A 24,586-nucleotide genomic window follows, 5' to 3' on the forward strand; every position below is an offset into this window, starting at 1 on the left:
AGACACTCTGGTGCCTGCTTGTTTCAAACTTCCTGGACAGAAAAAGAAGGGAACTCAGTGTTTGAGATTCACAAACACCTGTCATTCTCCATATTCTAGTTAGAAAGAAAAGCAGAAGCTTGAAACCATCCTTCCTATCTTAGCAAAATTAGCAACCTTAATGAAATCCAGTTTACTCTTCCCCAGAAAGCATAGGTCCTCACTCCTCAAAAAGTGTGGTCCTTGGACCCGCAACATCAGGATCACATTGAGACTTGTCAGCCTGGAAGACTCCCAGGCTCCACCCAGACATATCAGAATCTTCATTCCAATAAAATCTACATGTCACTGTTGTGAAAATCAAGGTTTCAGAATAACGGTCACGTGTCTCAGAACTGAGACTGACACTTGTCATCCTGGCAGACCCCCAGGCTCCACCCAGACATACCAGAATCTTCATTCCAACAAAATCTACATGTCCCTGTTGTGAAAATCAAGGTTTCAGAATATTGGTCATGTGTCTCAGAACTGGGACTAACGCTTCAGTGAGTAATATAGCTGCATAAATAACTTAAAAAACCTGTTTCTTATCCATACTATTATGACATACATTTTTCTATTTGTTCTTATTATTTAGCATTTAATTGATGGTGGATTTATAAATTTATAACGGGACATTTGGGATGGGAATTCTATAGTATTACCTCTACATTATTTGATGGAACATTTGTGAGTACATTTATTTGAAAAAATGTTGAAATTTTCACAAATCTGCAGACATTTCCTCTGCCTTCTTATGGACTCATTTTACAACAATTTTATATTGAATGTCAGGTTACTGCTGTTGTTCCTCCCCAGCCAAAGTTCATTCTTTGTTATACAAATATGCCTTCCAATATTTTGCAGGTCTATTTTGCTTTGAAGCCATTTAAAAATTTTCTTGTCAAATTCAAATACCATATGTATGTGTATAGCCATATATACACACACATGCAGTTTCTTTAAGGTCCCTATTACCATCAAAATCTTAGATTCTTCACATAGATAAAAGTGTCTATAAATCTTTAAAATACTGAAAATATTTAAGTCATTTTACAAATGGTATTGACAAGTCTTGAATTCTTGAATTTCAGATTCTATTTTACTCAAATACTCTCCTGTTATACCATTAAGGGAAGTTGCCATAATCAGACAAATCAGTAGGCACAAGTTTTACAACTATGCAAAGTTGAAAGATATCATCGGCATGAGAAGACTGTAAATAGATGAAATATGGTAATGCACTTCTATTTTACATAATAAGACACTAACATTAAGCGCATATAAACATTCAGAGATGACAGTCAACAAAAATGCATGTGTGCTGGTTTTCTGTCAGATAGTCTATGAGACTGCAAGACAAGCCATTTTTATGTCTCAGATTTATTGAGCGCCGGTCACAGTAAATGAATCTTGAAATTGTTTCGATTTATTATTCAGATTTTAAGTTGAAAGGTAATTGCATTTTAAAGTCAAAATATAATATTAAAAGCTAATAAGTAGCAGGAACTGAGAAAATGTTATAAAATTCAATTGCATTCTTTTCTATTTAGAAATTTTTTATCATCTGCTATAGAATTGAAAGAAAGAATATTGATTTCTGATATTTGCATATCATGCTATATAATGACAGTTCTGTTTTAGTGGTTATTTAGCATTTATCATTGAAAGTGTGTCCAGAGTATAGAGAGGTACTGTTTTCTGGGGCATGAATATGAATGTAAAACAGTTGCATGTTATCAGTATCAGAGGAAAACCAGCATGGCAATTTCTAAAGAGTTGTCCTATTCACTAAGTTGTGTCCAACTCTTTGTGACCCCATGGACTACAGCATGCCAGGCTCCTCTGTCCTTCTCTGTCTCCTGGAATTTGCTCAAACTAATATCCATTGAGTCCATAATGTCATCCAACCATCTTATCCTCTGTTATACCCTTCTCCTCCTGCCTTCAATGTTTCCCCACATCAGGGTCTAAGGGGTGTGTTTTGTAAATTCTAAAACACAAAATCAAGTCATAAAAAGTCTATTTGTATTCATAAAATAAGAGTCCTACTCATCAAGGGCAGAATATGCTTTAATATAATCTGTCTTGGAAGACAAAGTACTTGTAGGATTTCTCATCCTGTTTGTTGTTCAGTTGTTGAGTCATGTCTGCCTCTCTGTGACTACATGGACTGCAGCATGCCAGGCTTCCCTATCCTTCAGTATCTCCCAGAGTTTGCTCGAACTCATGTGCATTGAGTGGGTGATGCCATGCAACCATCTCATCCTCTGTCACCCCCTTCTCCTCCTGCTCTCAGTCTTTCCCAGTATCAGGGTCTTTTCCAATGAGTTAGCTCTTCACATCAGGTGACCAAAGTATTTGAAGCTTCAGCATCAGTTCTTCCAATGAATATTCAGAGTTGATTTCTTTTAGGATTGACTGGTTTTATCTCCTTGCAGTCCAAGAGACTCTTGAGAGACTTCTCCAACACCACAATTAAAAAACATCAATTCTTTGGCACATAGCCTTCTTTATGACCCAGCTCTCACATCCATACATGACTCCTGGAGAAATCATAGCTTTGACTACAAGAATGGCCAAGTGATGCCTCTGCTTTTTAATATGATATCTAGGTTTGTCATAGCTTTCCTTCCAAGGAGCAAGTCTCTCTCTTTCTCTTTCCTTTAAATTAAAATACAGTCTCACATGATATAAATGCCTATGTAAACTAAGGACATATCTGACACATTAATAAGAGGTATGTGTCCTTGCTGAGCCCCATCTTTATTGTAAAATTCAGACTAGCATCTTGTTGCTCTCTTTTCTTCGGTTGAGCAAGTAAATAACACCTCCAGCTTTGGGGATTTTTCCTGAGGGTTACAAATGCTCATGAGGATCACGACCCTCATGATGACCATTGGAATGCTTTCTTTATTCAGGTAGAGACAAATTATTTTAAGTAGGTACTTATTTTGCAGATGAGGATACTATAAAGGCATGTGTGTTATTCTTGATGAATTGGTTCATGAATTAGTCTTTATATGACTGGCACTAGAAGATTCAAGCTGGTTTTAGAAAAGGCAGAGGAACCAGAGATCAAATTGCAAACATCTGCTGGATCATCAAAAAAGCAAGAAAGTTTCAGGAAAAAACATCTATTTCTGCTTTATTGACTATACTAAAGCCTTTGATTGTGTGGATCACAACAAACTTTGAATTCTGAAAGAGATGGGAATACCACACCACCTGACCTGCCTCTTGAGAAACCTAGATGCAGGTCAGAAAGCAACAGTTTGAACATGGAACAACAGACTGGGTCCAAATAGGAAAAGGAGTACGTCAAGGCTGTATATTCTCACTCTGCTTATTTAACGTCTATGCAGAGTACATCATGAGAAACGCTGGGCTGGATGAAGCACAAGCTGGAATCAAGATTGCCAGGAGAAATATCAATAATCTCAGATATGCAGATGACACAACCCTTATGGCAGAAAGTGAAGAAGAACTAAAGAGCCTTTTGATGAAAGTGAAAGAAGAGAGTGAAAAAGTTGGTTAAAGCTCACCATTCATTAAGATCATGGCATCCAGTCCCATCCCTTCATGGCAAATAGATGGGGAAACAGTGGAATCAGTGACAGACTTAATTTTTCTGGGCTCCAAAATCACTGCAGATGGTGACTGCAACCATGAAATTAAAAGATGCTTACTTCTTGGAAGGAAAGTTATGGCCAACCTAGATAGCATATTAAAAAGCAGAGACATTACTTTGCCAACAAAGGTCCATCTAGTCAAGGCTATGGTTTTTCCTGTGGTCATGTATGGATGTTTGCATTGGACTACAAAGAAAGCTGAGCACCAAAGGATTGATGCTTTTGAACTGTGGTGTTGGAGAAGACTCTTGAGAGTCCCTTGGACTGCAAGGAGATCCAACTAGTCCATCCTAAAGGAGATCAGTCCTGGGTGTTCATTGGAAGGACTGACGTTGAATCTGAAACGCCAATACTTTGGCCACCTGATGTGAAGAGCCGACTCATTTGAAAAGACCCTGATGCTGGGAAAGATTAAGGGCAGAAGGAGAAGGGGACAACAGAGGCTGAGATGGTTGGATGGCATCACCGACTCAATGGACATGGGTTTGGGTGGACTCTGGGAGTTGGTGATGGACAAGGAGGCCTGGCGTGCTGCGGTTCCTGGGGTCACAAAGAGTCAGACTCAACTGAGCAACTGAACTGAAGTGAGAAGGTTCAGAACTTTGGGGATTACATTTGTCTGTCTTCTAAATAAACTCATAATATATCAAATTTGATGAAATTTATTTCAGTTCACTTCGAGTAAAACATATTTAACTGAATAAAAATAAATTTGCTGAGACTTTCATACTAATAGGCATTTTATGTAGTGTTAATTAAAAACTGTTTTTTAAATGTTCTAATGTAGAATTTGAGACTAGAGTGTCAGAATGGACCAGTTCTAGATGAATTTTGGGCACCAAAAATAAGTATTTTGGAAAACATGTAATAGAATGAAGAGGCACACTTAAGTTTGATTGGCTAGTTAGGCTGTAGTTAGGTACTAAATATTAAAGCATATTTCACAGTTGAAAAATTTTATTATTGCTTTCTTTTTCTTTATCACTTAAAATATTCTGTGTATTTAATTAAATGAAATAAATTAAAAATAATGTAACTCCTGTGAGATCTTTAAAAATGCTATACAGAAAATTTAGTCCATTTGAGATTTATAAGTATTTGTATTTCCTCTATTCATTGGCTTTAAGCATTTAAAATTATTTTTATTTAAAATAATGATACATCTCATCTAATTGTCACTTTTATAACTAGCATTTGCTCTTTCATAGTTTTATTATCTTTTTAATGTTAGTTTAAGGTGTATGAGATTGTCATTATAGAACATTAATGTCATCTTTTCTAGAACATTAATACATAACTTTGTAAATCATTGTCAATTAATTGAACATTGTCATTTTTTGTAGAACATTAATATATAATTTAATGTATTTCAACTTTCATAGGGAACCATCTTAAAACCTCTCTCTGAACTGAATAATTATTTAGGGCTCATGTTTTAAATCAGGACTTTTAAAGACAGAAAAGGGCAATTCCCACCCTCAGGCGGTGGGTGTGGGTAAGCCCCTCTAGCTTTCCAGTTGCTTTTTCTGGATGAAAACTCCATGTGGGTGAATTAATATAGGTTTGGCAAAGAATAGGATGCTTCTTTTCAAAGCAAAACTGTTACAGCTCACTGATGTCACAAGGCATGATTTCCTCAAGAAAAAATAAATTGCACAATCCATTTTATGGCAGATTAAATCCCATTTATTTTCCTCGCAGACAGCTGTTTTGAGTAGGGTTGTTACTCATTTGAAACCATTTTCTGGATCCTGGGCTTCAGGTCTTGGGTAGGCATGACTTTCTCTGATGAAATAAAAGCTTATATTGTATGATTATTCCCCTTGTCAGCAAACCTCAGCTAGTGAGCTTTAATAAAAAAAAAAAAAATTGGTATTTAAAACAGTTCTTTTTTGATATCTCAATATCCCTCTGCTCTTGATTAAAAAAGAAAAGCTCAGTGCATTGACACAGTGCAAAAAAACTGAAAATAATGCCTTCTTTATCTTGACTTATAACAGTTCCTTAGAGAATTATCAGTCTCTCATCACTCAAGGTTTTTGATGAGGTGGCAAGTTTTAGACATCAAATGCATCAATATATATGAAACACATTTTATCAAAATTCTCTAACAAAAATTAAATCATTTACATCCACTAAGGAACAATTCCGTAGTGTTGCTATTGTTCATTCACTCATTCGTGTCTGACTGTTTGCAACCCAATGGAGTGTAGCACACCAGGCTTCCCTGTCCTTCACCATCTCCCAGAATTTGCTCAAATTCATCTCCATTGAGTCGGTGATGCTATCCAACCATCTCAACCTCTGTCGCCCCCTTCTCCTCCTGCACTCAAGAATCTTTTACAGTGAATTGGTGAGTCTTTTATGGAAGAGTCTTTTACAGTGAGTCTTTGAATTAGGTGGCCAAAATATTGTTGCTTCAACTTCAGCCTCAGTCCTTCCAATGACCATTCAGTTTGTTTCTTTTTGGATTGACTGATTTGATCTCCTTGCTGTCCAAGGGACTCTCTAGAGTCCTCTCCAGCACCACGGTTTGAAAGCATCAATTCTTCAGTGCTCAGCCTTCTTTATGGTCCAGCTCTCTCATCTGTACATGACTACTGGAGAAAGCATAGCTCTGACTAAGATGGTTGTTGGGAAAGTGATGTCTCTGCTTTTTAATACACTGTCTAGGTTTGTCATAGCTTTTCTTCCAAGGAGCAAGTGTCTTTTAATTTCAGACTGCAGGTAGGATCTTTGAGATGAAAGAAATGGCAGGGGATCTGGTACTTTTGTCTAAAACTTTACAAAATTTTATACATCTAAGTTTTATAGATGAGTAAGTGGAGACTCAGGGAGGTGACATCCTAGGTCACACATGAGGGCAACTTTATATGCAGACATAAATGTTACATTAACCTCAAATGGATAATGTTTCCGCTTAGGGAGCCTGGATTCCTCTCCTCTGCAGTTTTCTCATATGTCTAATTCTGAGAAACTAGAATCATTCTGATAAGTACCTGTAATTTGATAAAGCTGTGCTACAGTTACATAGACACTGTAGATAATTGAATCTAATTTATTACACATTTTCACCTTAGGTTCAGGATCATGATAAAAACCATTTCACTGTGTACACACACACAGTAGAATGGAGAATTTTTGAGAAAAATGATGACTCAAATGCACAAATCCCAGTGTCCAAATGGCCTTATAGCCTTGCAGGAGGGCCAATCAGGTCTTTCCTCCTGGAGAAAAGAATGTTTCTAACACTGAGAGGGTCAAAAAGTGATAACATAGGTCTTAAAACATAGATATGCTTAATATTTCTTCTCAGGATGATTCATAGTAGAATTTATTGAGGTAAGTAAATGGGCTCTAGGCTGGTCCTTGTAGATCGTTTAAGTCTGCCTTCACTCTGGATATATTGTTGCGAATTTAGTCTGCCTCACTTCACAGAAACTAGAACACTCTTGAGATTGCTGCAGGGTAGGGAGGGGCACACTGGTGTAAAATATTCCAGAAAGTGAGAGTCTTTCTGGGACTGAGAAGCTGTTGGGGGTGGGGGTGGGGCGGCAGGGGTGGGTGGGGGGGCGTGGGGGGTGGGGATGCCTGAGCAAATATCTAGTATGGGATTGAATACTAATGAAAACATCCTTTTTTTTTTTTTTCATTTTTTCTGTTTTATCTCCTAAAGCTCTGTGTGGAATATGTATCCACAAGCCACTTGAAAACCTAGTGGCTGCCTCATAGCCCAGAAAACTCTGACCCCTACATTGTAGTGGGACAGTGACCCAGGAAAGCTTAATTTTACACCTTGAATAAACTTGAACTCTGTAGCTTATCATTTTGACTTTGCATATTTCTACAGGATAAATTGGGCTTCCCACGTGGCATTAGTGGTAAAGAATTTTCTTGCCAGTTCAGGAGTCATAAGAGACAGGGGTTAGATCTCTGGATTGGGAAGATCCCCTTGGAAGAGGGCATGGCAACCCTCTGCAGTGTTCTTGCCTGGGGACATAGGAGCCTGGCAGGCTACAGTCCATAGGGTTGTAAAGAGTCAGACATGACTGAAGCCACTGAGCACAAGCACGCAGGATAGATTAAGGCTACCGCCAACCTAATGGAGATAGACCACAAATTTGAAATAACATTTAAGCAATTGATTTCTTTCAGATTGGGCACTTTTTTTTCTTTTAGTTTTGTTCACTTGAAACACTTAGAAAATAAATGAAAGGTTCTGTGGAGAAAAGCTATCTATTTATTTTACAGTGTTGAGGATTATAAAATCATGGAGTCATTGGGGCAGATAGAAATATAGCAAGCAGATAACAGCCTATGTGTGAAGAGTCTTGAATCCCAGTCTCAGCTCTGCCACTTCAGGTCTAGGGATCTTAGAAAGGATTGATGTACCCCTAGATTATAGAAACATCAAGCTATGATTTCACTATTTTTTCCCTTTCAAAAAAAAAAATTATCTCTAATCTGAAAGGTTTGGAAAAATAAGTCACTTGCTATAGAGAGGAAGAGAGCAGGAAAATCCATGACTGCTTCAAATAAGTTCAAGCTTGAAGGTCTAAGTGATTGCCATGAGCTTGGAGAAATTACAAAATTTATCTTTTAACCGTGAAAAATCTTCATGAAATGATGATGAAGGAAATAACTTCCCGAGACTGGAGTCTGATAAATGTAGAGTTTATATCTGTAAAAAGGCACGTTTCAGGTTCCAAAGTTCAGTGCACTTGTTTATGATATTTTGGAAAAGTGTTTTTTTTAAAGGAATTGCAGCCATGCTTTTTAAGTAACACTGCTAAGCAGTAGTATTACTTAAAAGCTGGAGAAGACTCTTCAGAGTCCCCTGAACTGCAAGGAGATACTGCAGTCCATTCTAAAGGAAATCAGTCCTGAATGTTCATTGGAAGGACTAATACTGAAGCTGAAGCTCCAATACTTTGGCCACCTGATGCAAAGAACTGACTCATTGGAAAAGACCCTGATGCTGGGAAAGATTGAAGGCAGGAGGAGAAGGCTGAATAGGAGATGCCCTAATAAGATAAGTGTTGGTGGTATGCTAAGCTCCCTGGAATCCCTGAAACTGTCATTTTTGCTGGCCATAGTCTTTATGTTTTCCTTTACTTGAGGTCGCTATACCTCAGTATGAAGCCCTAAAGAGACCCAGACAGCTTGGCAGTCCTGGCATCCTACCTAAGACCATAGGTGACATGATCATCTTGTAAATTGCAATCAGTCCCTCATTGCATAAGAATTATGAATCAAAAAGAGAAGTCATTCTGATGGGCAAAGATTCCGGGAGGTAAAAACCAGACCTTCCTTCATTTAAATATCTGTAACTTGTTAGTAGCAATCAGTCAACCAATGGGAAACACTGAAAGCTCATCAGTGACGTTTTCTTAGCCACACACTTTCTTTCTGCAGAAACGCTTTCTCGTACCTGGCAAGCAAGTAGGACTGATAAATAAGGTGCCCTTAATGATGACAACCTTGAGTTTAACCATCTGGTAATCTGGAAACTACATACTCATCTGCAGTGACATGATGATTTCAATAGTGTAGAGTATAGTTTGAAGGGGGGAGGAGAAGGGGACAACAGAGGATGAGATGGTTGGATGGCATCACTGACTCAATGGACATGAGTTTGAGCAAGCTCTGGGAGTTGGTGATGGACAGGGAAGCCTGGCATGCTGCAGTCCATGGGGTTGCAAAGAGTTGGACACAACTGAGCTACTGAACTAAACTGAACTGAACAGAAAGTATAGTTAATCAAATAAGGCCACATTGACTAGAGATCAGGGAACTGATGAATGATTCCAAAAATTGTATCATCCAGCATGGAGGAACCATGAAGAAGACTCCAGTTAGGAAAACTTGGGGTCTGAAATCAAAAGGACTATTGCACTTGACCTTATAACCTACTTCAGAACTGTCTGTGATTGCACTGCTCGTGGTAAAAATCGTAAAGTATTACTCATTGGTAGAACTTGAAAGAGAATAGCCATGAATACTTTCAATGAAGATGTGATTCCTTCGTATCAGACTGTTGACCCAAAGGCACATCTGCTGTGTGTAATTATTCAGATCAAACCCGGGTATCACAGAGTGAACTCTTCTGTAGGCCAGAGGCAGTTTCTTTCAAGCCCTGAATAGAAGGCTGCATTCAATATTTTCAGCTTCCCTAATTGCCTTACTCTGTCTCTCCGTATCTTTGAAAGGAATGAACCGACTCCATGGTTTCATATTTAGACACCTGATCATTAAGGGCAGTGTGTAACATCATTAAGAAAATGAATATAGCATGGCAAACATATGTTTCAAGTTTTAGGAATGCTGACTGCTTAATTTCTATGTCGGGCATGGTCCTCTTCCTCTGTCTTTGTCTTGTCATAATAAACAAAACAAGGGAGATTCAAGAGGGAGGGGACATATGTATACCTATGGTCAATTCATGTTGATGTAGGACAGAAATCAAACCAATATTGTAAACCAATCATCAACCAATTAAAAATAAATATATATTAAAAAAATCCGACAGAGCAGAAATCTCACTCAGGCAGGATTTATTAAACAAGTGACATGAAAAAACACACTCCCCAGATGTGAGAGCGGACCAACGCCATAGGAGTGGTCCCCCCTTTAAGGTCTTTCTTTTTATATCCCTGTTCCCTCCCCCAAGCGGTCCTGGGAGTCCAGTTTGTTTTGCCCCGTGTCAAAGAGCGTGTGTATGCAAGACCAGTTAGGAAAGTGGCTTGCTGGGCATGTTTTCCCCCCAAAGCTCCAGGCTGCAGATTTTCCTTTTGTTCTGTTTTTCGTGGGCTTTTTAATTTCTTTGTCTCCCTTTTAGCTGCAGATTTTTAACCACAATTTTGGACTCTTTACCTATCATCTCTAAAATTTGTTTTTACCTCTTTCAGAATTAAAAAAGGGTTATGTTGCTAATTTTAGGGGAAACACCAAGTCTGTACTACAGAATAGTTAATATTTTATAGTAAATGCAAATTTACTATATAACTGTTATATATTCTATATATAACTTTATATATAGTAAACATATATAATATATTATATATTTTATATAGCTTTATATAAAATATATATAATATATAAATATTTATATTTATTTATATTTAATAAATATAAAAATAAATAAAATAAAAATATTTATTTTATATATAAATATATATATTTATATTTATATATAAATTTACTATATAACTGTTATATATAGTATATGTAACTGTTCTATCTCCAACAGTTTTGGGTACAGGTAGGTTGAGCTTCTGAGATGATCTGGCCTGGTCAAGGCTCTTCCCTGGTGAGAGATGTTAATTACAGGACATCACTGGTAACAGATACAGTGATTGATCTGTTCAAGTACTTTAAGCGCCTGTCCCTTTTAGGATCAGAGAAAAGCTGTAAGGGAGCTGAAATCCAAGTTATCCATGCTCTCACATCAGTGCTGGGCTTCATTCCTTCTGGTGTTAGGGAGATGCTTACAGATTATGGTGCTGCGGCTGCTGTTGCTAAGTCACTTCAGTCATGTCCGACTCTGTGCGACCCCATAGACTGCAGCCTACCAGGCTCCTCCATCCCTGGGATTCTCCAGGCAAGAACACTTGAGTGGGTTGCCATTTCCTTCTCCAATGCATGAAAGTGAAAAGTGAAAGTGAAGTTGCTCATTCATGTTCAACTCTTTGTGACCCCATGGACTGCAGCCTACCAGGCTCCTCCGTCCATAGGATTTTCCAGACAAGAGTACTGGAGTAGGGTACCAGTGCCTTCTCAGGATTATGGTTCTACACTTGGTCTAAAGTGGACCCTAGGTTAAGCTGTTGCCAAGACATTGCATGGTGAATAATATCAACATCTTCTATTCATTTTCAGTGTCAGAAAATGAGGTTAATTCTCTCATTTTATAGACAGTGAGTCAGAAGGGGCAGAAAATGGGGCGCAGTGTCTAAGGAAGGGCCCTGGGCTGTGCTCCACTCTAATAACAAACTAGTCACATCAGCCAGCATCTCCTCCTTCCCTTCTCTGTCATGAGAGGGGTGGTTAAGTAGGTGCTTTGGGCATGGTTGTAGGTATGAATTGTGGCTTTACTTTTACTGATGTTGTCACCATAAACAAGCTATTTATCTCACTTGTCATGTACTCATTGGGAGGTAGAGTTTCTGCATATAAAGCAAGTATAACTTTGGTGGGTATAACTAGGCACTTAATAATTTAGGCTGTTATTGTCTTTTCTATAAATGTTGAAATTGAACTAGATGGCTACCGATTCTATCTCCAACAGTTTTGGGTACAGAATTAATATCTTTGCTTCAGAGATGATTAAAATATATTTAAACAGGTAATTATTTCTTTTCTTTAAAGCTATAAACTTAGAATAGTGGCAACAAGTTGGTGGAAAAATTACCTAAACTTCAACAAAGGACAAACACACTACCTTTAGGGGTTTCTGGGATCACTGTGTTTTCATCAGGATGACTCTGAAGCTGAATAGTACCATTGAAAATTGTAATTCTGAGTAATACAGAGTCCAAGGAGCTCCTCATATGAGGTTTGGATAATTAAAGTAGATTAGTTATTTTAGAATTTAATTATTTATTCTGATTATATAAATCTAGGAAATGGAGTAGTTTAGTTCAAATTTTTGTTGCTATACACTTGTGTCTGACTCTTTGCAACCCATGAACTGCAGCACACCAGGCTTCCCTGTCCTTCACTATCTCCTGGAGTTTGCACAGACTCATGCCCACCGAGTCAGTGATGCCATCCAACCATCTCATTCCCTGTTGCCCCCTTCTCCTCCCGCCCTCAGTCTTTCTCAACATCAGGATCTTTTCCAGTGAGTCGGCTCTTCACATCAGGTGGCCAAAAGTATTGGAGCTTCATCTTCAGAATCAGTCCTTCCAATGAATACTCAGGGTTGATTTCCTTTAGGTTGGACTAGTTTGGTCTCCTTACACTCCTTACACTCTTGGTTGCATTGTAGTTAGGAGTCTGAGCTTTCACTGTCATGGTCTGGATTCAATCCCTGACTGGAGAACTGAGATCCCTCAAACCTCAAGCACAACCAGAAAAAAAAAAAAAAAAATCCACTCAAAGTAGCTATAATTAACTTACTGCAGTGCACCTTCTGACTTGTTCTGTCTCCAGGTTTGTCCCACTGAAATCCATCACTCATTATCAAAATGACTTTTATTACCACCAAAACGTTGCCAATCACTTTTTTAAAAAAAACTCTCCTTTGCTTTCTGTGGACCCCACCCTAGCCTGCCCCTTGGAGTCCACTCTTTTTCAAGAGATTCTGTGTTCTTGACTTCTCTACTCACCTTCTCTGAATTCTATCTTCCAGTTGTTTCCATTGAAAAACCAAAATGGCAGGTTTTCCTTCTACATAGTGTAGATAAGTCACCTCTGACATGTTTTCAGTCCTACTTTCTTGACCTTAAATGTATCTCCATAAAACGTCCCTTGCTTCTGCACCCCTATTTTGACTAATCCTTTAAGACTAATATTACACCTTCAGCCCACTTGCCTTGAAGCCCTCCCATGTCAGGGTGGGCCACTTACTGTTGTTGGCCAAAATCTTGGCTTTCTCTGCCCACCGAAGCTGAATAAAAAACATGGAGAAAAATTTGGAGGAAACAGAAAGGTGGCTTTAATTCCCAGCTGGTGGAGGGGGGAACATAGTCAGCTCATGCCTCAAGAACTGTCCCCTCCCTACCCCATGAGGAGCCTAGAGGCTTATATAAGATGAGGGCTCCCAGTCAGGAGTAGGTGATGAGGAACAAAGGTGTAAGAATCCTGTATTCTTCTTTCTCTTGCGTTGTTTCAAGAACAGCCGTAGACTGATGTCAGTAACCCAGGAATTGAGTCCAACAGTCCAGTGGCCCTGCCCTTTCTTTCTGATATGTAAAAAGAGAAAAATGCAAGAGATGGTTTGCAGAGAGAGTGCTATAAAGGTGAGCACTAGATCCAGGATGTAATTAGCATAGAGTTGAAGTCACCTAGGCTTCCCAGGTGACTCAAACAGTAAAGAATCTGCCTGCAATACAGACCAGGGTCTTATTCCTGGGTTGGGAAGATCCTCTGGAGGAGGAAATGGCAACCCACTCCAGTATTCTTGCTTGGAGAATCCCATGGACAGAGAAGCCTGGTGGGCTACAGTCCATGGGGTCACAAAGAGTCAAATGTGACTAACACTTTCAAAGGATAATAATTGCAAAATGTAGCTTATGCAGAGTTAGGGGGCAGAAAAGCAAACCTAGTTACAGATGACAGATGAGGAAGTGTTAAAGTAAAAACTGTGAATGTTTAGGCCTGCTCACTGTTCTATCTTATTTATTCTCAGGAAAGGGAAATAAAACTCCTTCCTCTTTTTCCTTTTCACTGTAACATTACTATTTGAGAGGCCTAGAAAGGATTACTTTAAAATAATCAACAACTTCAAAATCCTGTGACTCAATTTTCCTAGTAGTAAAATGAAGTTAGTAGTACCCATCTCATTGAGAAGTCTTAAGAATTAAAGCGAATATATCTAAAATACTTAGTGCACGGCACAGAGAAGCCCATAACGGTGTTGGCACCTCCCGTTAAGGAATATTCCTCTTTACTGTTGTAATTTTCTCCATTAATATCAATTTCCACATTATTTGGATGAGCATTTCTGTCTTTCCCCACTACAAACTGGTGAGCTCCTTGAAGAAGGGGATTATCATGTTTATTTTTTTAATGTCTGAGTCTAGCCCATAGTCATAAAAGTATTATGGATTGGACTAGCCTGTGTATTCATTCATACGCTTATCCCTGGGAAAAGAAACCATTCTTGTCTTCAAAAGTAAACATATGAAAAATAGGTTCAGCTATTAGTAGAATTTATGTCTTCACCCCCTTTAGCTAATTAAAATGATTGAGAGTCCACAAAATAGAAGACTTTGCCACTTCATATAGCAATATCTGTTAAAGATAATGGAGCTTCTGGTGACAAAATGCTTCCTTCCAACAGTTATCTCCAAAAGTAACAAGCTCATGACTTATGAAGTTATTCTCATTTTAGAGAGTTTGTAAGTAATTTAAGATATGGTATTAATTATTTTGAGCTTCCCTGGTGGCTTAGTGGTAAAGAATCTGCCTGTCATACAGGAGACTCAGGTTCAATCCCTGGGTTGGGAAGATTCCCTGGAGAAGGAAATGCAACCCATTCTGGTATTCTTATCCGGGAAATCCCATAGACATAGTGCTACAAGTTATAACGTGTCCTATATGACATTTTAAAGTTGTGAAGAACAATTAGAATGCTTATGGTCTCTGTCCTCACATTAGAGAGTCAGCTCTGAGGGCAGATTCAGGTTCATCACACTACATCCCCAATGGCTGAAATACAGAAGAGAGGATTCTTAATTAACATTTGCCAAACAAATGAACATATCATGGATGAAAAAGTCCCCCTTCATTTTAGAAGTAAAACCATAACATCCTCAACCCTCATGGTTGCAGTGAGCTTCAATTTCTACCCTCGTCTTGATTTTCTTCAAATTCCTTCTTAGGCATAAACTTCAGAATTCATCTGGAAACCTAACATGTGAAATCTTTTTAAAAAGTCATACAGTATGTAGTTCTTTCTTCTAAGTTTTAACGTTTAAGTAAGGACAAAAGTTCATGGAGTCCTATTAATTTGGTAACCCTGACAGAAATCAGAGATATTTTAAGAGCTTAAAAAGCCAGGCTGACCCACCTTTAGACACTGGGTATAATTGAAGACAATTTCAGCTTCCATTAAGAGTTCTGTTCTATGCAGGCCCTGTCAAAATCTAGAATAAGCCTTATGTCACTGCAGAAAAAGCAGCAATTCATCTGTATTTGTTTCAACTTAACACTGGCTGGTGGAGGGTAGGAGACAGAGAATTTGATAGCGTGTGTTTTGGCGATGGCTATGGTTTATGGAGGGAGAAGGCAATAGCACCCCACTCCAGTACTCTTGCCTGGAAAACCCCATGGACAGAGGAGCCTGGTAGGCTGCAATCCATGGCGTTGCTGAGAGTCGGACACAACTGAGGGACTTCACTTTCACTTTTCACTTTCATGCATCGGAGGAGGAAATGGCAACCCACTCCAGTGTTCTTGCCTGGAGAATCCCAGGGACGGCGGGGCCTGGTGGGCTGCCATCTATGGGATCGCACAGAGTCAGACACAACTGAAGCGACTTAGCAGCAGCCGCAGCAACATGGTTTATGGAAAGTTTTCTAATTTGTCATCCACTTTTTATTGTCTCTATTTACTAAAGGTCATATAGAAAGTACATATATATTGTTTTCTAATAAGTGTTTTTAGGTAGTGTTTTTAGATAGTGTTTCTAATTCATGTTTTTATTTTGGCTGACAAAATAAAAACTGTTTGCTGTTTAAATTTGAATTTCAGGTAAAAATTTCAAATCTAATTGGTGTCTTACTGTTTTGTTCACTGTGTTGTGCTGTGCTTAGTCAGCCATGCCTGACTCTTTGTGGCCCTATCAATTATATCCCGCCAAGTTGTTCTCTCCATGGGATTCTCCAGGCAAGAATCCTGGAGTGAGTTGCCATGCCCTTCTTAAGTCCCGAAGGCAGGTTCTTTACCACCAGCGCCACTTGGGAAGCCCTTTTTCTTCTTTGCTTAGGATTAAAAAAACATATTAACTCCTCCCCAGCTTCAGATGTTAGCTGATTGATGAATAGAAGAGACATAAAGTTTTCAGGTGTCCATTTGGTACAGGAAGTAGTCTCAACTGACGAATTAGAATTTTCTGAGGTTTGGGCTTTAAAACTAACACCCCATGAGTTTCTGAGGTATAGGCTTTAAAATTAACACCCCGTGAGTTGCAGCGTGCCGTTTTTATGGATCGATTTCATTGGGAGAGAGAGAACAGAGGCAGGGAGCACAATTCTGTTCATGTGGACAGCTCTGGGATTGCTTTCTGTTTGTTGGCCAACAGATATGCTGGCGATTTTCTCACCAGGCTGACCAGACTGCAAGCTTAAAAAGGGCTTCTGGTGGGGGAGTATTTTCATCTGTGTGGGTGCACCTGAGGATTTATTGAGACAGAACGAAGTAGAAGTTGTACACCTCAGGCATTGGTTAGACCCTGATACAATTACCAGATAATGAATCTCCCCCATAAGAGCAAGTTTTCTTGAGATGATATTCATATCAGTGTAAGCTTGTTCTCCTTTGTATGTTTGCATCAGATCTCCAGTGGGAAACTGTGTTAAACTGTGTGAAAGAATAGTGCTCCAATGAGAATAAAACTTTGTTCATCTCATTCACTGATAGTTTTTAAGAAGTTATTTCAATGTCCTGACTTATATGCAAGAAATGAGAGTAAGGGCTGTGCTAAACCTTTGATTTTAATGGACATGTTAATGCAGATAGGTTTCTCATTTTGTACTTCTACAAATGGACAGAAGAAAATCTCCTGAATGAATAGTATAGAATACTATGTAAATCTTATATAGTATAGTTATACTATGTAAATACATGTATAGTTATACATATTTTCTTCCAAAGAAATTTCATTTCACCTTCTAAGACATGAATATGTATATGTCTCATGAATACATGAGAAGGTTAAAATTTAAATTTATAAAATTTCAGGCTTTTAACACTTTTTGTCAACACCATCACTGTTCCATTAATTAATAAAGGTTCTAGTTTATTTTTTTATATTAGCTGAGGACATAAAATGATAGCAAAAATATATCTGAAGAAAATTATTTTATTTTTATTTTAAAAATTTTTTTGCAGGGGAGAATCAGTTCAGTCAGTTCAGTCACTCAGTCATGTGTGACTCTTTGTGACCCCATGAATCACAGCATGCCAGGCCTCCCTGTCCATCACCAACTCCTGGAGTTCACTCGAACTCACGTCCATCAAGTTGGTGATCCATCCAGCCATCTCATCCTCTGTCATCCCCTTTTCCTCCTGCCCCCAATCCCACCCAGCATCAGAGTCTTTTCCAATGAGTCAACTCTTCACATGAGGTGCAAAGTACTGGAGTTTCAGCTTTAGCATCATTCCTTCCAAAGAACACCCAGGACTGATCTCCTTTAGAGTGGACTGGTTGGATCTCCTAGCAGTCCAAGGGACTCTCAAGAGTCTTCTCCAACACCACAGTTCAAAAGCATCAATTCTTTGGTGTTCAGCTTTCTTCATAGTCCAACTCTCGCATCCACACATGACCACTGGAAAAACCATAGCCTTGCCTAGATGGACGTTTTTTGGCAAAATAATGTCTGTGCATTTGAATATGCTATCTAGTTTGGTCATAACTTTCCTTCCAAGGAGTAAGCGTCTTTTAATTTCATGGCTGCAGTCACCATCTGCAGTGATTTTGGAGCCCAAAAAAATAAAGTCTGTCACTGTTTCCCCATCTATTTCCCATGAAGTGATGGGACCAAATGCCATGATCTTCGTTTTCTGAATGTTGAGCTTTAAGCCAACATTTTCACTTTCCTCTTTCAGTTTCATCAAGAGGCTTTTTAGTTCCTCTTCACTTTCTGCCATAAGGGTGGTGTTATCTGCATATCTGAGGTTATTGATATTTCTCCTGGCAATCTTGATTCCAGCTTGTGTTTCTTCCAGTCCAGCATTTCTCATGATGTACTCTGCATAGAAGTTAAATAAGCGAGGGAGAATACCAGCAAAATAATGTCTGTAAATAGGAGGGGTATAAAATTATCAGGAAGGCTTGCATTGGTTTTGCACTACATCAGGAATTATTAAATATCTTATATCGTATGCAAGTACTACTTTACATTATTGTAAAGCAAATATCTTGCAATAAATTTTTTAAATAGGTCTACAAAAAGGTTTATAATTATGATAACCAGGTTCTTATAGAAGAGCAGAGATGTTGTAAGTGTTGTGAACTACTTTTTCAGTCACCCTTCACCAAAAGGGCCACATAAGTGTGTGCAAGCAAGAACAAATCAGTCCATCCTAAAGGAAATCAACCCTGAATAGTCACTAGAAGGACTAATGCTGAAGCTCCAATACTTTGGCCACCTTCTGTAAAGAGGCAACCCATTGGAAAAGACTCTGATTTTAGGAAAGATTGAGGGCAGGAGGAGAAGGGGAATGACAGAGGATGAGATTGTTGGATGGCATCACCCACTCAGCAGACATGAGTTTGAGCAAACTTAGGGCAATAGTAAGGGACACGGATGCCTGGAGTGCTGCAGTCCATGAGGTCACAAAGAGTCAGACACGAATTCATGACTCAGTAACACAGAAATGCATGTATGTGTGTGCGTGTGCACACATGTGTGTGCATGCTCAGTCCTTCAGTGTGCCTGACTCTTTGTGACCCCATGGACAGTAGCCCACCAGGCTCCTCTGTCCATGGGATTCTCTAGGCAAGAATACTGGAGTGGTTTCCATTTCTTTCTCCAGGGGAGGTTCCCAACTGTATATGGTGCTATATACTCTGATGTAAAGTTCTAATACTGCAGTTATGGTTCTTAAATAATTCTTGTTGCAGGAAAGAAACACTTGGCAGTTCCAGAGCTGGAGCACAGTTCCAGGGAGTAGATACTAATGTTTAGAAGCTGCAAACTAGAGTCAAAAAGAGAACCGGACTGAGCCCCTATTTTATTTTCCTCACAAATGAGTATAAGAATGCAGCCAGCACTCCAGGGTGCTGAGACGAGGAAAGATGGCCTGTTTAGTTTGCAAATATTTGACACAAGATTAATGTCAATTAATGAATTAAATAGCACGATCATGCATTTATATTAAATATATTATATACAAATTAACAGGCAGTAATTGAAATACCCTTATGGCAGAAAGCAAAGAAAAACTAAAAAGCCTCTTGATAAAAGTGAAAGAAGAGAGTGAAAAAGCTGGCTTAAAACTCAACATTCAAAAACCTAAGATCATGGCATCCGGTCTCATTACTTCATGGCAAATAGATGGAGAAACAATGGAAACAGTGACAGACTTTATTTTGGGAGGCTCCAAAATCAATGCATATGGTGACTGCAGCCATGACATTAAAAAACCAATACAATATTGTAAAGTAATTAGCCTCCAATTGAAATAAATAAATTTAAATTTAAAAAAAATAATAAAAAAATAAAAGACACTTGCTCCTTGGAAGAAAAGTTATGACCAACGTAGACAGCATACTAAAAAGCAAAGACATTTGTCTAGTCAAAGCTATGGTTTTTCCAGTAGTCATGTATGGATGTGAGAGTTGGACCATAAAGAAAACTGAGCACCAGAGAATTGATGCTTTTGAACTATGGTGTTGGAGAAGACTCTTGAGAGTCCCTTAGACTACAAGGAGATCAAACCAGTCAATCATAAAGGAAATCAGTCCTGAACATTCATTGGAAGGACTGCTGAAGCTGAAACTCCAATGCTTTGGCCACCTGATGTGAAGAACTAACTCATTTGAAAAGACTCTGATGCTGGGTAAGATTGAAGGTGGGAAGAGAAGGGGATGACAGAGAATAAGATGGTTAGATGGCATCACCGACTCGATGGACATGAGCTTGAGTAAGCTCTGTGAGTTGGTGATGGACAGGGAAGCCTGGCATGCTTGGGGTCCATGGGTTGCAAGAGCTGAACACAACTGAATGACCAAATTGAACTGAGTGGAAATACCAGTGACTTGTGGAAATTTAAATGAAATCTCTTTGAAATAAATTACAAGAATATTTGGTTGGGTTGCTTTTTGTAACTTTTTATTCAAATGAAGAAAAACTCTTATAATTTATAATTTCTACTCTAGAAGTTTGTCTTTGGTTATAAGGGCCTAATGCTTGGTAATAAATTATTGAATTATTAGCAATTAATATAATTATTGAAGAAAATAATAATTGTGATATTCTATAATGATTTATAATAATTGTGATATAATATCATGATAATAATCGTGATATACTAATTAACAATAATTAATATAATAATTGAAAAACTCACAATACCTACATATTGATTTCTAAAGCATATGTATTTTCCATGACATTTTAAAAAATATATCTCCTTGAGAGACTGTGCATTTATAAACTAGATAAAGTTGATGTTTATCCTTTACTTACATCAAGTCGATTATAAAAGATCATTTATTAAATATTTTATGTTGGTCTTTTTGATGATTTTTTCTAAACCCTTTCAGTGTTCAGCACTGGAACGAGTCAGTATAAGATGGATATTATTTTGTTAGAATTTTACTTGTAGTTTATACATTTTTTTTTCCTTTTTAGTGGCCAAAGATGTGCATTTAGTTTAATAGGGAAAAAATAGGAACATTGACACTCTCCAATATGCATCCATTAACATAAGTTATTTTATTGAGATTTCAGAACAAAGTAAAGCTATTCTCTTAAAGTTTTAAAAATGCAATTGGAATCTGTAAAATATATTCCATGTAATTTACAATGAAAGAAAACTAAGTGACAGTCTAAAATGGTTACATTCCAGTGTTTGGGCTGGTCTTTTTTTGTTGTTTTTTTTTTCCCACAATGAAGACATTTAGTACATCTCATCCTAAAGCAATTTTGTTTTTTTTGTTGATTTTCAACTTGTCAAATTGTTTATTCTTTTTCCTTTTTGCAGTAGATGTTAATGAGAATAAAGTTTTTATGTATATGAAAATAAATTCACCTTTGTAACAGTTAAGGTGAAGAGATAATCTGACAAATCTGAACATTAATAGCTTATGTTCCTGTCATACTTTGAACTATAGATTTAACTTAACTACCCTCTGTTAAGGAAACTTTATGAATTCACATAATTTGCTGAAGACATTCTAATGTAAACAGTAATGTAAATGGAATTTGATAAACCTCAAAGTTCCCCATGGATATTACTCTTTATTTTTATCTTTTTTTTTCACTTTTTCTAAGAATTTTGGACAAAGAAGATGTGCTCTTTGGAAAAAAGATAACTGTTTCTTTCCTTTAAAATTATTTCCTTTTTTAAAGAATGCTTTATTGATACATAATTCATATACCATAAAATTGACCATACTAAAATACACAAGTTCAGATCAGATCAGATCAGATCAGTCGCTCAGTCGTGTCTGACTCTTTGAGACCCCATGAATCACAGCACGCCAGGCCTCCCTGTCCATCACCAACTCCTGGAGTTCACTGAGACTCACATCCATCGAGTCAGTGATGCCATCCAGCCATCTCATCCTCTGTCATCCCCTTCTCCTCCTGCCCCCAATCCCTCCCAGCATCAGAGTCTTTTCCAATGAGTCAACTCTTCACATGAGGTGGCCAAAGTACTGGAGTTTCAGCTTTAGCATCATTCCTTCCAAAGAAATCCCAGGGCTGATCTCCTTCAGAAGGGACTGGTTGGATCTCCTTGCAGTCCAAGGGACTCTCAAGAGTCTTCTCCAACACCACAGTTCAAAAGCATCAATTCTTCGGTGCTCAGCCTTCTTCACAGTCCAACTCTCACATCCATACATGACCACTGGAAAAACCATAGCCTTAACTAGACGAACCTTTGTTGGCAAAGTAACATCTCTGCTTTTGAATATGCTATCTAGGTTGGTCATAACTTTCCTTCCAAGGAGTAAGCATCTTTTAATTTCATGGCTGCAGTCACCATCTGCAGTGATTTTGGAGCCCCCCAAAATAAAGTCTGACACTGTTTCCACTGTTTCCCCATCTATTTCCCATGAAGTGATGGGACCGGATGCCATGATCTTCGTTTTCTGAATGTTGAGCTTTAAGGCAACTTTTTCACTCTCCATTTTCACTTTCATCAAGAGGCTTTTGAGTTCCTCTTCACTTTCTGCCATAAGGGTGATGTCATCCACATATCTGAGGTTATTGATATTTTTCCTGGCAATCTTGATTCCAGCTTGTGTTTCTTCCAGTCCAGAGTTTCTCATGATGTACTCTGCATATAAGTTAAATAAACAGGATGACAATATACAGCCTTGATGAACTCCTTTTCCTATTTGGAACCAGTCTGTTGTTCCATGTCCAGTTCTAACTGTTGCTTCCTGACCTGCATACAAATTTCTCAAGAGGCAGATCAGGTGGTCTGGTATTCCCATCTCTTTCAGACTTTTCCACAGTTTATTGTGATCCACACAGTCAAAGGCTTTGGCATAGTCAATAAAGCAGAAATAGATGTTTTTCTGGAACTCTCTTGCTTTTTCCATGATCCAGCAGATGTTGGCAATTTGGTCTCTGGTTCCTCTGCCTTTTCTAAAACCAGCTTGAACATCAGGAACTTCACAGTTCACATATTGCTGAAGCCTGGCTTGGAGAATTTTGAGCATTACTTTACTAGCATGTGAGATGAGTGTAATTGTGCGGTAGTTTGAGCATTCTTTAGCATTGCCTTTCTTTGGTGTTTCTTTATTTTTTCTTATGATGTTTAAAGTTGTATAACCATCATCACTATTCAATTTTCAGAGTATCTTCATCAACATCTCCCCCCAAACCCTGTATCCATTAACAGTCATTCTCCATTCCTACCTCCCCTCAAATCCTGGTAACCATTAATCTACCTTTTGTCTCTTTAGGAAAAGCTTTTCATTTGTAATAATCACACCACTGGTAAATCCCATTGACTAGATAAATCTCAGCTTATCAGAGCCTTCTGTCTCTGTATTTGCTTATCCTGGACATTTTATATAAATAAAATGAGATAATAATACATGGGTTTTGTGGCTGAATTCTTTCTTTTTTTTATAACATTTATAGTTTCATTCATGTCGTAGCATGTATTTTTTATAATTAATAACATTTCACATTAGGAATACATCACAGTATATTCATCAATTGATCAATTTTTATCAATAATGCAGCTGTGAACATTCATGTACAAGTTATTATCAGGATCAGCATGTTTTCATTACTATTAAGTATATATCTAGGAGTCCAATTGCTGGGCTATATATGCGTCTAACATTTGGAGGAATTACCAAACTACTCTGCAAAACGGCTGTGTAATTTTATAATCTATAAGTAATTTTTGAGGATTCCCATTTCTCCACATTCTTACCCTCACTTGTTATTGTCTTTTTTTTTTACATTTTAGTCATTCTATTGCATAAGAAGTGGTGTCTTATTGAGGTTTTGATTTGGATTTCCCTAGTAAATAATGGCGAAGGCAATGGCACCCCAGTCCAGTACTCTTGCCTGGAAAATCCCGTGGATGGAGGAGCCTGGTAGGCTGCAGTCCATGGGGTCGCTGAGAGTCAGACATGACTGAGCGACTTCACTTTCGCTTTTCACTTTCATGCATTGGAGGCGGAAATGGCAACCCACTCCAGTGTTCTCGCCTGGAGAACCAGGGACACCGAGCCTGGTAGGCTGCCGTCCATGGCGTCACACAGAGTCGGACACCACTGAAGTGACTTAGCAGCAGCACCAGTAAATAATAGAAGGCAGTTGCACCGTACTCCAGTACTCTTGCCTGGAAAATCCCATGGACCGAGGATCCTGGTGGGCTACAGTCCATGGGGTCGCTGAGGGTCGAACGCGACTGAGCGACTTCACTTTCACTTTTGACTTTCATGCATTGGAGAAGGAAATGGCAACCCACTCCAGTGTTCTTGCCTGGAGAATCCTAGGGATGGCGGAGCCTGGTGGGCTGTCGTCTGTGGGGTCGCACAGAGTCGGACACGACTGAAGTGACTTAGCAGTAAATAATGAGGCTTCCCTTGTGGCTCAGATGGTAAAGAATTCACCTCCAATGACGGCGACCTGGGTTCAACCCCTGGGTTGGGAAGATCCCCTGTAGGAGGGCATGAGAACCCACTCCAGTATTCTTGCCTAGACAATTCTATGGACATAGCCTGGTGGGCTACAGTCCATGGGATCACAGAGTCAGGCATGACTGAATGACTTTCACAGTGAATAGTGAATGTGTTTGTTTGCATTTTGTCTGTCCTTTTTGAATAAATATAAACTTAAATCCCATGCTGG

At 38.5% G+C, this 24,586-nt stretch overlaps 1 protein-coding gene across 1 annotated transcript in view; it reads left to right on the top strand.

Annotated features, from left to right (window-relative positions):
- The window catches only part of LOC147366557 (polypeptide N-acetylgalactosaminyltransferase-like 6), a 487,868-nt gene that overhangs the window by 344,873 nt on the left and 118,409 nt on the right, over positions 1-24,586 (top strand). The gene's annotated exons all lie outside the window — the stretch shown is intronic.

Source organism: Bos grunniens, chromosome 8 (genome assembly GCF_055505025.1).
Source record: "Bos grunniens cultivar Pamir isolate PY7600 chromosome 8, Bosgru_T2T1.0, whole genome shotgun sequence".
In the NCBI taxonomy this organism is placed as follows: domain Eukaryota; kingdom Metazoa; phylum Chordata; class Mammalia; order Artiodactyla; family Bovidae; genus Bos; species Bos grunniens.